We start from the raw sequence: 13,528 nt of genomic DNA on the forward strand, positions 1-13,528 counted from the left end.
GCATTTTCACAGACTTCGTTTACAAATAGCAACAGTTAATCAGCTGGAGGGTTATTTCCGACCGCTCACACTCACTTTTGTCCACATTCATGGAATGTACAGAGTCCGTAAAACGTGTCCTTAAAACAACCCGCCCGTGAGTCCAGGGGGATGTGTGTGAAAAAGGGGGACTACGAGTACAAAATGGCGTGGTGTGTCTCTGTTTTGTTGCATCTGGCCTACCACACTCTGATGTGCAGGACAGAACAAAGTCATTTGGTCCTTCAACGGGGTTGGCTCGCCATCAATTTCAGGATCCGTTGGAATGCACCAGGAAGATACAAACCAAAGAAACAAAAAAAAAACAAAACCAAACAAAAGGAAAAAACCTGACCTGTCAACGACAGTGTCATGGGACATATTGAGTTCCTCATAAAAATCACAATTCACACATTCACTTCAACTGCTGGGTTTCAGTAAATTGAACAAAGTTTCCTACAGAACATTCCTAAACAATTATCATTAAACACTGGAACATTTTACTTGCAAGGCATTCATGAAACACAGATAAATAATGAACAAGTAAAACACTTTGCTCACCGATCTCAGAATTAGAAAGACGGAGCAGCGCGAGATGGCGCACGACCGATGAAATGGCGTCGTCTCTAACTCCCGACCTTTCTCGACTAAGCAATGTAAAAAGAACCAGCTAATTACTCGTCTTAGCAATATACATACAGTAAAACAATCTTTCGTAAACGGCGAGTGCTAGCTCTCCGTCCATATTACTCTTTTTCATACCTCGTCTCAGTAAATCGCTGTGTCTCGTTTCCTCACTAGCTTGCTCATGGAAGGTTCGCGAGCGGAAGAGAGAAAAGAAAAATCTGTGTCCTCCTAGGCAGGGGCGGCAGGCGGAGCCTGTACCACGTTTCAGCAGCTCATTGGCCTAGAGTAGCACGTGTCTAAACCAGAACAGTTAACTCCTTAACTGCTGCACCTATGGTTTATTCATTACAAATGAAGTGTGCTGCTTAGATTAATGATTCTTTTATTCTGGTGTATTCTAGTTAAGCCATACTCAAATATGGGTTACACCCTCCCCACTTGATGGTATGCACGTCCCTGTGCGTCCAAATGGTTAGACTGCATAGAGCTTGAAATGGCTTCGTTTAGGCTATTAAATACTGCATTAACAACATACAGTAAGGGGTTACCTAAGGTAGAATACTGCAACCTTTCTGGTGTCTGACGTGACCTTTGAGATCGACGAAGAACGTCATGTTCTTCCCGAGAGCTGTTCTGTGAACCAAATGAACTGGGCTGCTCAGTTATGACTCTTTCTTGGTCATTAGGACGCTCTAGCATCGTCTCATCCACTTCGGGCAGGACTTGCTCACTAGGTTGCTGGGTCCTTTCCACAGGATTTTCAACTTGAACGTTGATTTCCCGCAAACTAGGCTCAGGTAAGTCCACATGTTCGGGTAAGTTCTCAGTTGCAGTTTCAGGTAAGTTCACAACTTCCGTTTCCTCAATTTCCTCGGATTGTCTGTCACATTCGGTGGGGTTGTCACGTTCGGTGGGGTTGTCACGTTCGGCGGGGTTGTCACGTTCGGCTTCATCATAAGCTGGAAATTGTCTTTGCACACTTTCAGTGCGGGGCACAACGAGAGTTGGCTTGACAGAGCTGGTAATGGAGATTGGTATCCAGGTAGGTACTGGTAAATACTCGGAGTCGAGGTCGTCGTCGTCTTCCTGAACAACAGTTTGCCTTGTGTTCCGCCGAGCCTGGGGCTTTTTGGGACTGTTTTCAGTTGACTCTGTGACCGGTATGAAGCTACAAGGAAGGAGCAGGTCTCTGTGCAATGTTCGGACTGGTCTTTCTTTCGCTTCCGGTTTGACCGTATAGACTGGTAGTTCGCCTGCTCTTCTCAGAACTACGTACACATCATCTTCCCATCTGTCTGCCAACTTATGCTTTCCCCTCAGTTTAACATTACGCACGAGAACCCTGTCACCCACGTTGAGAGTTGAGTCAACCACTTGCTTGTCAAAGCGAGTTTTATTGCGCTCAGCATTCTTTTGTGCGTTTGAGGTTGCGATCTTAAAACTCTCCTCCAACCTATGTTTTAGATCACTGACGTACTGGGAGTGTGACTTCTTCTGAGCATTCACAGGCAACCCAAATACTAGATCAATGGGAAGCCTTGGTTGTCTCCCAAACATCAGCACATAAGGCGAATAGCCCGTCACATCATTCTTGGTACAATTATATGCATGTACTAGAGGTTTTACATACTCTTTCCAATGCAACTTCTCATTGTCATTCAAGGTACCAAGCATTTGGAGAAGTGTTCTGTTGAACCTCTCAACTGGATTGGCTCTGGGGTGGTATGGCGTTGTGTGTATCTTTTTCATGCCAATAATTTCGCAGAGTTGTTTTATTGTCTTCGATTCGAAATCGGGGCCTTGATCACTTAAAAGTCTCTCTGGGACACCATAATGAACAATGAAGTTCTCCCAGAGGGCCTTTGCAACAGTGCGCGCTCGTTGGTTGGGTGTAGGGACAGCTACTGCGAACTTAGTGAAGTGATCAGTCATAACTAATACATCCTTAGTGTTAGACTGATCTGGCTCAATAGATAGATAATCTATACAGACCAGTTCAAGGGGCCTGCTTGTCTTGATGTTCATGAGGGGAGCTGCCCTCTCTGGCCTACACTTCCGGCGAACACACCGTTCACACGTGTTGATCATTTTTTCAACTGACGTCTGCATTTTTGGCCAGTAAAACCGAGTTCTGACCAGGTCAATAGTGCGGTCAGTTCCTAGGTGGCCCATGTTACTGTGGAGGTGTTGGAAGACTACTGACCTCAACTCCTCGGGTAACACGAGTTGAAAGGAGATGTCTGGACCGGTTTGCCTCTTTCGGTAAAGAACTCCATTCTGCAGTTCAAGACGACAGAGCTCACGCAGCAACAAGGGAAGCTCAGGTAGTTCTGCTCTAAGACTGGGAGGTGGGGTCTGACCAGTTTCTAACAGAGTGACTATAGCATCGAGAGCTGGGTCTAGCCTCTGTTTCTGTCTGAGCTCATCCTCTGCCATAGGCGGGGGAAGAGGAGAACCATTCAACAGCTCCCCTGCAAAGCTAACAGGGACAGCTGTAGCATGTAAGGCTAAGGACTCAACTAAAGCCAAACCTGGGCAAGTGAATGACCCTGAATCCAGGCCTGCAGAATTAACTGAATGCCTTTCGCAGATGGCCTGTACAACCTCCCTAGAAACCATTTCTTTGTCATCGCCACTGAGGTGAGTGAGGGCGAATTGCCGGATCCTTTCACTTTCCTTCTGTGAGACAGGATCATCACCTGGGCTACCATGGGGACGACGAGACAGTGCATCCGCGTCTACGTTTTGTTTGCCAGCCCTGTACTGGAGTTGGAATGAAAAAGTAGACAAGGCTGAGAGCCAACGGTAACTCGTTGCATCCAGCTTCGCTGATGTTAGGATGTACGTTAACGGATTACTGTCTGTCACTACTGTGAATTCTGTACCATATAGGTAGTCTGAGAACTTTTCGGTGACAGCCCACTTAAGGGCCAAGAACTCCAGCTTGTGGGCTGGATATCTCATCTCACTTCTTGAAAGTCCTCTGCTAGCAAAGGCTATGGCCCTCAACTGTCCATCCTGGAGTTGGTACAGAGCGGCACCAAGGCCAATGGTACTAGCATCCGTATGGAGGATATATGGGAGTCTGGGGTCGGCAAAGCCCAACACTGGGGCTGAGGTTAGCCTACCAATGACTTGTTCAAAAGCCTCTTGACACTTTTGAGTCCACCTGTCACCAAATAGCTCTTTCGGGCTATGGTACATGGAGCTTTGTTGCTTCGTGGGTCTTTTCTTTCCTTTTCTCAATGGTGGGTAACCAGCGGTTAACTCATTCAACGGCCTTACAATATTAGAAAAACCCTGGATGAATCGCCGGTAGTACCCAGCAAAGCCCAAAAATGACCTTAACTCTTTAAGGTTGGTGGGGACGGGCCAACTCGTGAGGGCTTTGATCTTCTCTGCATCAGTCTCGACTCCACGCTCTGACACCACGTGGCCGAGATACTTAACAGAGGTTTGGAAAAATTTACACTTCTCGGGTGCTAATTTTAACCCAAACTCTTTCAGCCGCAACAGGACCTTCTTCAGGCGTTGCTCGTGTTCTTCAAGAGATGATGAAAAGATGATGAGGTCATCAATAAAGACAAGGACCTCCTTAAGATTCATCGGACCCATACACCGCTCCATGAGCCTTTGAAAAGTGGAGGGCGCGTTGGTGATCCCTTGGGGCATCCTATTGAATTCCCAAAATCCTAAGGGACATACGAAGGCTGTTTTCTGCTTGTCTGACTCTGACATCTCAATCTGATAATATCCCGACTTGAGATCTAGGACCGAGAACCATTTCGACCCTGCTAGAGCGGAAAAAGCCTCTTCCAGATTCGGGAGTGCATATGCATCTTTGATGGTTTGGAGGTTTAACCTCCGATAGTCAATGCACAAGCGAACTGAACCATCTTTCTTTTTGACTACTACGATTGGGGAAGCGAATGGTGATTCAGATTCCCGTATCACTCCCACGTCGAGCAGTTCCCGCAGGTGCTTCCTCACGGCCTCCACATCGTGTGGATGTATTGGTCGGGGTCTGGACTTGAATGGGGTTTCATCACTAAGCTTGATGTGATGTTGCACCTTCTCTGTGTGTCCAAAATCCAATGCATGCTGTGAAAACACTCCAGGCATTGAATTTAGCAACTTTGTGACACGATTTCTCCATTCATCAGGTAGGTCATTTCCAAAGTCGAAACTGATTTCTTCAGGTTGAGAAGAATTTCCTGAGTGGTCTGAAGAGTTTGACATCTTCTCTGTCTGTTCTTTACATATGACTCTGGTCACAGCATTAATGTCAGCTAGCACACGGCCTGACGGGACAACAATGTCGTGATCGGTTTCATTTTTCACTACAACCGGCAGCTTACAAGGCCGCTTGGCTGGCAGGTTGACAAGACCAGTTAACACAAGCAAACCACTGGGCAAGGGAAAATCTGATGACGATTCGACAACTGCACATTTCTCATTAATGGAGTTGGGAATGTACACCGAAGCTTCTAAAACTGCCGTCTGCCCTGCCGCCACCACAGCTTGCTCTTTACCCGTTAACTTTGCACACCCAAGGCTGCAATTGCTAGCGGCTTTTCGACGTACTCCAAGGATTTTGAGGAGCGCTCTGAAACCATGGGGGACGGGCTGAAAGTTCGCACTGGACTCATGGAAGTCAGCATAAAGGGCATCTAAGGTATTTGTACCTATCAAGATCTGTTCTCGCGCCTCGGCTCGCAGAGGGGGGATAACTAATGCTAGGGTATTAACACTAATATCCGAACCCACAAAGTTCTTGAGAAAGGTGATTGAGAGTTCTACATAACCTAGGTAAGGGACGGATTGGCCGTTTGCACACTCTACATCCAGGAGATCGCCCAACGGGTTTATAGGCAAGTCTGAGAGATGCTTCTCATAAAAACTCTGAGGCACGGTTGTCACTTGTGACCCTGTATCAAGAAGACAGTTCGTTTCTCTGCCAGCGATAATGACAGTAGCAGAAGTTTTGGTTCCGACCAAACCCTTTGGAAGGTGTATAGACGGCGCTTTTGACTGAACTTCCCTTGAAAAGGCACGTTGAGGCTTGGGACGAGAATTGTCTCCGGCAGCCCCCACTTGTCCCACACTGGAGGCTGGGATTAGTTTAAAGGCGGCTCATCACTGGCCCTAGTTGATGCTTCCCAACTAGATTGCCTTTCTCTCAGCTGTTTTCGCTTCATGGCCACTAAGGATGGATTTGGTTCGCTTTCACATGATGAGGCAATATGACCGTCCTCACCACAGTGAAAGCAATACCAAGGACGCGGCTTTGCATTGGCTTTTGCAAAGTTCTGTGCGGTCGAAGCCTTCCTTTTCGTGGGGTAGACTTCGACTTTGGCATTAACTGTGTGGCACTCTGACTTTGAGTGCTTGGGCTGATTCTGCTTTTGGCTTTCTATTTTCCAACTGTTAAGTTGTGCACTCAAATCAGCAATTTGTTTCTTTAACACATTGATGTTGGACTCACAGCTACTTGCTGTTTGTACATTTGACATGGCCCGGTGCTTTGGATTGCTAGGGCCAGGTTTTCTCTGACCAAGATGTTGTCTCATACGATGGACTTTTGAGGCTTGCTTGTCCTCTTCCGTGCGTAGGAGCAAGAGTAGCTCAGAGAACGAAGGTGGGCTCTCTTTTCTTTGTCCTAGCTGGAGGTCGCTGATGAGACTGTCCTCCCAACAGCCACGAAGGAATTGCTTTAACAATTGCTTGTCAAAATCCGACACATTGACACCTCCTCGTCGCATTGCTTTGGTCAAACAGACATGTAACCTTTGCAAATAGGCTGATGGTCTTTCTCCTTCATTCTGAAGTGTGTTCATGAATCGCGCATAGAGCTCATCGCCATCTTCGACGGCTCCAAACGCAGAATTGAGTACTCTCAGGTACTCAGAGGGTCTAGCATTTGGACCTAAATGCTTAGTGACGTCTGTGGCAGGCGACAGAAGACTGTCAAGGATCCTCTGTGTGCAGTTCAAGTCAGAAACGGCTGGATCACTCATGAGGACTTCAACACTTGTGCGCCAGGTGTCGTAATCAGCTTCACTGTTAGGGCGAGGAATGCGCCCAGAGAAAGCTCTAATCCTACTCGGCATGGGCGAGTGTGAAGAAACTTCACTACTGCGCACCACATGTTCAACTACCACCCGCCGGACATTGGGCGGGTTAAGCTCAAGTGTGGGATGGAACTGGGTCGGTGAGTCAGGATCGATCAGGTTTTGATTTAAGGTTGGAATCGAATCCGTAGACTGTGAAAAATCAGCAGCAGGTTGACTGGGGGAATGGTCACCCTGTGCATGCAAACTTGTCTCGCCTCTGTCAACAGGGGGAGAAACTGTAGGCTGAGGAGATAGGGGGGGCACGTTTAAGTTAGCCAGTCCCTCTTTGAGCATGTTTTCTAGTGAATGGCCACTAAGATTGGCCATTTCAGACAGTTGTCTCATGTATGCTCTTGTGACATTCCTCGCATTCGCTGCATACGCCTCAGTTAAACTCCTAATTTCAAACGTGACTTCAGGCTGAGCAGAGCTTTGAATAGTCTGCGGCAAAAGAGGATTCAAAGTATCCATTGCACTGGCATGATTGAACTCAGCTATCATCTGCCTGTGAAACTCAGAATGCGGATCATCTATACGGATGTGGCGGTTAACTGAACCGTGTTTCCCCAGGTAAATAGCTACTTCTTCATCGAGGTCGCTGTTAGTAAGCCCTTTTATGATTACTGCGTTTGGGATTTTAATTGCCTCTTTAAGTACTACGTCCATTTTGTCAAACTAGGTTTTGATTGTTTCTTATCGTTGTAATACTTAATAAGATGAGTCTCATGCAGTTTCACAATAACTCCTGGCTGGCTCGCCAACTTGTAACACTTATGTGCGTGTCTCAAATACTCCCAGATCAAAACAAGAGTATGTCACCCAAATTTGACACCAAAGAGCTCAAAGATTTGGACCAGTAGGTTCGGCTACGTACAGGAGAGGCGAACTGAATGAGACTCAGACAATCGCGAGTTTTGAAAAATAGCCGGAATTGTATTTTTCTTTTCAATTAGAAATAACAGGACATTATGACAAACACACAAAACACTTACAAATGAAATTATTCCCTTTCGGTACCGGTACTCTCTTAATAATACCTTTTGGCGAAATCACAGTGATCACTCGATGAAAACAAAAAAAAAAGAAATCTTACCTGGGTGCACCCTTTCTAGAGGTACAGTTCACATCTAACAATGAACCACAATGTCAATCATCAGCATATGAATGTTAACACTTATTTGCATTTTCACAGACTTCGTTTACAAATAGCAACAGTTAATCAGCTGGAGGGTTATTTCCGACCGCTCACACTCACTTTTGTCCACATTCATGGAATGTACAGAGTCCGTAAAACGTGTCCTTAAAACAACCCGCCCGTGAGTCCAGGGGGATGTGTGTGAAAAAGGGGGACTACGAGTACAAAATGGCGTGGTGTGTCTCTGTTTTGTTGCATCTGGCCTACCACACTCTGATGTGCAGGACAGAACAAAGTCATTTGGTCCTTCAACGGGGTTGGCTCGCCATCAATTTCAGGATCCGTTGGAATGCACCAGGAAGATACAAACCAAAGAAACAAAAAAAAAACAAAACCAAACAAAAGGAAAAAACCTGACCTGTCAACGACAGTGTCATGGGACATATTGAGTTCCTCATAAAAATCACAATTCACACATTCACTTCAACTGCTGGGTTTCAGTAAATTGAACAAAGTTTCCTACAGAACATTCCTAAACAATTATCATTAAACACTGGAACATTTTACTTGCAAGGCATTCATGAAACACAGATAAATAATGAACAAGTAAAACACTTTGCTCACCGATCTCAGAATTAGAAAGACGGAGCAGCGCGAGATGGCGCACGACCGATGAAATGGCGTCGTCTCTAACTCCCGACCTTTCTCGACTAAGCAATGTAAAAAGAACCAGCTAATTACTCGTCTTAGCAATATACATACAGTAAAACAATCTTTCGTAAACGGCGAGTGCTAGCTCTCCGTCCATATTACTCTTTTTCATACCTCGTCTCAGTAAATCGCTGTGTCTCGTTTCCTCACTAGCTTGCTCATGGAAGGTTCGCGAGCGGAAGAGAGAAAAGAAAAATCTGTGTCCTCCTAGGCAGGGGCGGCAGGCGGAGCCTGTACCACGTTTCAGCAGCTCATTGGCCTAGAGTAGCACGTGTCTAAACCAGAACAGTTAACTCCTTAACTGCTGCACCTATGGTTTATTCATTACAAATGAAGTGTGCTGCTTAGATTAATGATTCTTTTATTCTGGTGTATTCTAGTTAAGCCATACTCAAATATGGGTTACAAACAGTTATTTGGCTTAAAAAAAAAACCAGATTATTGTTTTTGATGCCGTGTGTACATGCGGGTGTTACGCTGTACAGGACATGTCGACGTTCCTTTTCTTGGACCTTCATCATCAAAGCACAACATCAACTATTTTTATTCAGATGTTGAATAGTGAAAACTGTGCATTAACCCAGGGAAGACTGTTATCAAGTCAAGTCAAGTCAAGTCAACTTTATTTGTCAATTCTGCCACATGTACAGGACATACAGAGAATAGAAATTTCGTTACTCTCAAACCCTAGTGATTAAAAAATGCAAATAAAATAATTAAAAAGTAAAAAATTTAAATAAATACAATACAATTTTACGTATAACAAAAAAAAAAGCTATGCAATATACAATATACAATATTCAAGTAAGGAGGCATAGAAGTGCAAATAGGCAAATAGTGCAAATGGAGATTTAGTAGTATGCGGTAAGAGATAGTCACCTATCACCTATAAAGTAACTACTGTACTGAAACACATCGCCACAGAGCTGTCTACTGCAGGGATAGTTCTCTCCTCATTTGACCTTGAACTTTTCTTATTCATCTGTGTGACCAGCCAACAGCTCTGGACAGAGGCTCCAAGCTGATGCAGACTGGTATCTGTAAGAAACCACAGCAGACAGGTAAACAGAACACTTGGATCATCCTTCTGACTGAGGTCACCTGCATGTTATGATCAGCATGTAGAAAGTGACCTGAAACAGAAACTGATCACCTGAGCCAAGACACCAACCGCTCACAGAGGACGAGCTGAAGCACGTTTGATAGGTTTGTAGCTTGAACCTATTCGCTGGAACATTGAAGACAATATAATTACACCGCAAGCAAGACATGAAGTAGGCAAAGTTCTTCATGTTACTCGTGCACGGGAGAGAACCGGACAAACGCCGTTCCTTCGCTTGGCCCCAGTTGCTCTCGACCGCTCCCCCGTAACACTGCTCTTTTATTGAGGTTACATGAATATGCATAGGTTCATTAACATACGACATCTACATACAAACAAAGAGTACCTTGCCTTTGTGTGTGTGTGTGTGGTATGATTTGTGTGCGGTTAAGATGTGACCCTGTGAAGACTCCCCAAAGCTGGTGCCAGGAGTCTAGCGGGTCCATCTGAACAAAAGGCTCTTATACTTAAAGAGATATACGTGTGTTTGCTATGCCATATATATCAATAAAGAGAAGATAGGACCTCTCTGATGCTCCTAGGCTGTGGGTGTGCATTCTAGTGTGGAATACACACCAAGCCTTTGCAGCTTGCTAAAGATCACAGTCCTATCACTACACAATTGATTATACACCTCTAAGCATATATGGTTAAATATTTCTAAGCATAAATGACAATCAACAATACAAAACCTAACAATGTTAGTATCTGAGGAAATAAGTCAGCATATGTCAGAAACATACACTGCTCAAAAAAAATAAAGGGAACACAAAAATAAGACATCCCAGATCTGAATGAATGAAATAATCTTAATACTTTGTTCGTACATAGTTGAATGTGCTGACAAAAACCAAAAAACAACACACAAGAATTATCGACAGAAATCAAACACATGAAGATATGGATTTGGAGACACACTCAAAATTAAAGTAAAAAAAACACAGGCTGATCCAACTTTGATGTAATGTCCAATGTCAAGTCAAAATTAGGCTCAGTGTGTGTGGCCTCCATGTGCCTGTATGACCTCCCCACAACGCCTGGGCATGCTCCTGATGAGGTGGCAGATAGTCTCCTGAGTGATGTCCTCCCAGACCTGGACTAAAGCATTCACCAACCCCTCAGCAGTCTGTGGTGCAACGTGTTGTAGGTGGATGGAACAAGACAATATGTCCCAGATGTGCTCAATTGGATTCAGGTCTGGGGAATGGGCGGGCCAGTCCAGAGCGGTAATGCCTTGGTCTTGCAGGAGCTGCTGACACACTCCAGCCACATGAGGTCTAGCATTGTCTTGCATTAGGAGGAACCCAGGGCCAACTGTACCAACACACGGTCTCACTGGGGGTCTGAGGATCTCATCTTGGTACCTAATAGGAATCAGGCTACCTCTGGCAAGCACATGGAGGGCTGTGCGCCCCCCCCCCCCCCTCCAAAGAAATGCCACCCCACACCGTTACTGACCCACTGCCTAACTGGCCATGCTGGAGGATGCAGACAGGCAGTCACATCTACTCAACGTGTGGTGTCCCAGAAACGATGTGGGCTTCATAGATAATTGGCATAATTCTCAAACACGTAGCCTACAGCAGATGACTCGTAATCTGGAGAGGAAATGGCGTGTCACAAATCTAGAGGATCATCATTTAGCCTGGAGAAATAGTTTGCTGCTTTATAAGAAAGCCCTCCGCAAAGCCAGAACATCTTACTATTCATCACTGATTGAAGAAAATAAGAACAACCCCAGGTTTCTCTTCAGCTCTGTAGCCAGGCTGACAAAAAGTCAGAGCTCTTTTGAGCCAACAATCCCTTTAACGTTAACTAGTAATGACTTCATGAACTTCTTCACAAATAAAATTTTTATCATTAGAGAAAAAATTACCAATAATCATCCCACAGATGTAATATTATCTACAGTTACTCTTAGTACCATTGATGTTAAGTTAGACTCTTTTTCTCTAATTGATCTTTCTGAGTTAACTTCAATAATTACTTCCTCCAAACCATCAACGTGTCTTTTAGACCCCATTCCTACAAAACTGCTCAAAGAAGTCCTGCCATTAATTAATTCTTCAATCTTAAATATGATCAACCTATCTCTAATGATCGGCTATGTACCACAGGGCTTCAAGCTGGCTGTAGTTAAACCTTTACTCAAAAAGCATCTCTAGACCCAGCAGTCTTAGCTAATTATAGGCCAATCTCCAACCTTCCTTTCATATCAAAAATCCTTGAAAGAGTAGTTGTCAAACAGCTAACAGATCATCTGCAGAGGAATGGTTTATTTGAAGAGTTTCAGTCAGGTTTCAGAGCTCAGCACAGCACAGAAACAGCTTTAGTGAAGGTTACAAATGATCTTCTTATGGCCTCTGACAGTGGACTCATCTCTGTGCTTGTCCTGCTAGACCTCAGTGCAGCATTCGATACTGTCGACCATAATATCCTATTAGAGCGATTAGAACATGCTGTAGGTATTACAGGTACTGTGCTGCAGTGGTTTGTATCATATCTATCTAATAGACTCCAGTTTGTTCATGTAAATGGAGAGTCCTCTTCACACACTGAGGTTAATTGTGGAGTTCCACAGGGTTCAGTGCTAGGACCAATTCTGTTTACATTATGCATGCTTCCCTTAGGCAGCATCATTAGAAGACATAGCATAAATTTTCACTGCTATGCAGACGAACACCCAGCTCTATCTGTCCATGAAGCCAGATAACACACACCAATTAGTTAAACTGCAGGAATGTCTTAAAGACATAAAGACCTGGATGGCCACTAACTTTCTGCTTCTTAATTCAGATCAAACTGAGGTTATTGTACTCGGCCCTGAAAAGCCTAGAAATATGGTATCTAACCAGATTCTTCCTCTGGATGGCATTACCTTGGCCTCCAGTGACGCTGTGAGGAACCTTGGAGTCATTTTTGACCAGGACATGTCCTTCAACGCACATATTAACCAAATATGTAAGACTGCTTTCTTCCATTTGCGCAACATCTCTAAAATTAGAAATATCCTGTCTCAGACTGACGCTGAAAAACTAGTTCATGCATTTATTACTTCCAGGCTGGACGACTGCAATTCATTATTATTAGGATGTTCAAAAAACTCGCTGAAAAGCCTTCAGCTAATCCAAAATGCTGCAGCAAGAGTCCTGACAGGGACTAGAAAGAGAGAGCAGATTTCTCCTGTTTTGGCTTCCTGTTAAATCCAGATTTGAATTCAAAATCCTGCTCCTCACATACAAGGTCTTAAATAATCAGGCCCCATCTTATCTTAATGACCTTGTAGTACCATATCACCCTATTAGAGCACTTCGCTCTCGCTCTGCAGGCCTACTTGTTGTTCCTAGAGTATTTAAAAGTAGAATGGGAGGGAGAGCCTTCAGTTTTCAGGCCCCTCTTCTGTGGAACCAGCTTCCAGTTTGGATTCGGGAGACAGACACTATCTCTACTTTCAAGATTAGGCTTCAAACTTTCCTTTTTGCTAAAGCATATAGTTAGGGCTGGACCAGGTGACCCTGAATCCTCCCTTAGTTATGCTGCAATAGACATAGGCTGCCGGGGGATTCCCATGATGCATTGAGTTTTTCCTTTCCAGTCACCTTTCTCACTCACTATGTATTAATAGACCTCTCTGCATTGAATCATATCTGTTATTAACCTCTGTCTCTCTTCCACAGCATGTCTTTATCCTGTCTTCCTTCTCTCACCCCAACCGGTGGCAGCAGATGGCCCCGCCCCTCCCTGAGCCTGGTTCTGCCGGAGGTTTCTTCCTGTTAAAAGGGAATTTTTCCTTCCCACTGTTGCCAAAGTGCTTGCTCATAG

Source organism: Diplotaxodon limnothrissa, linkage group LG3 (assembly GCF_057381915.1).
Source record: "Diplotaxodon limnothrissa isolate DT_005_m linkage group LG3, D_limnothrissa_male_GT1.1, whole genome shotgun sequence".
In the NCBI taxonomy this organism is placed as follows: Eukaryota; Metazoa; Chordata; class Actinopteri; order Cichliformes; family Cichlidae; genus Diplotaxodon; species Diplotaxodon limnothrissa.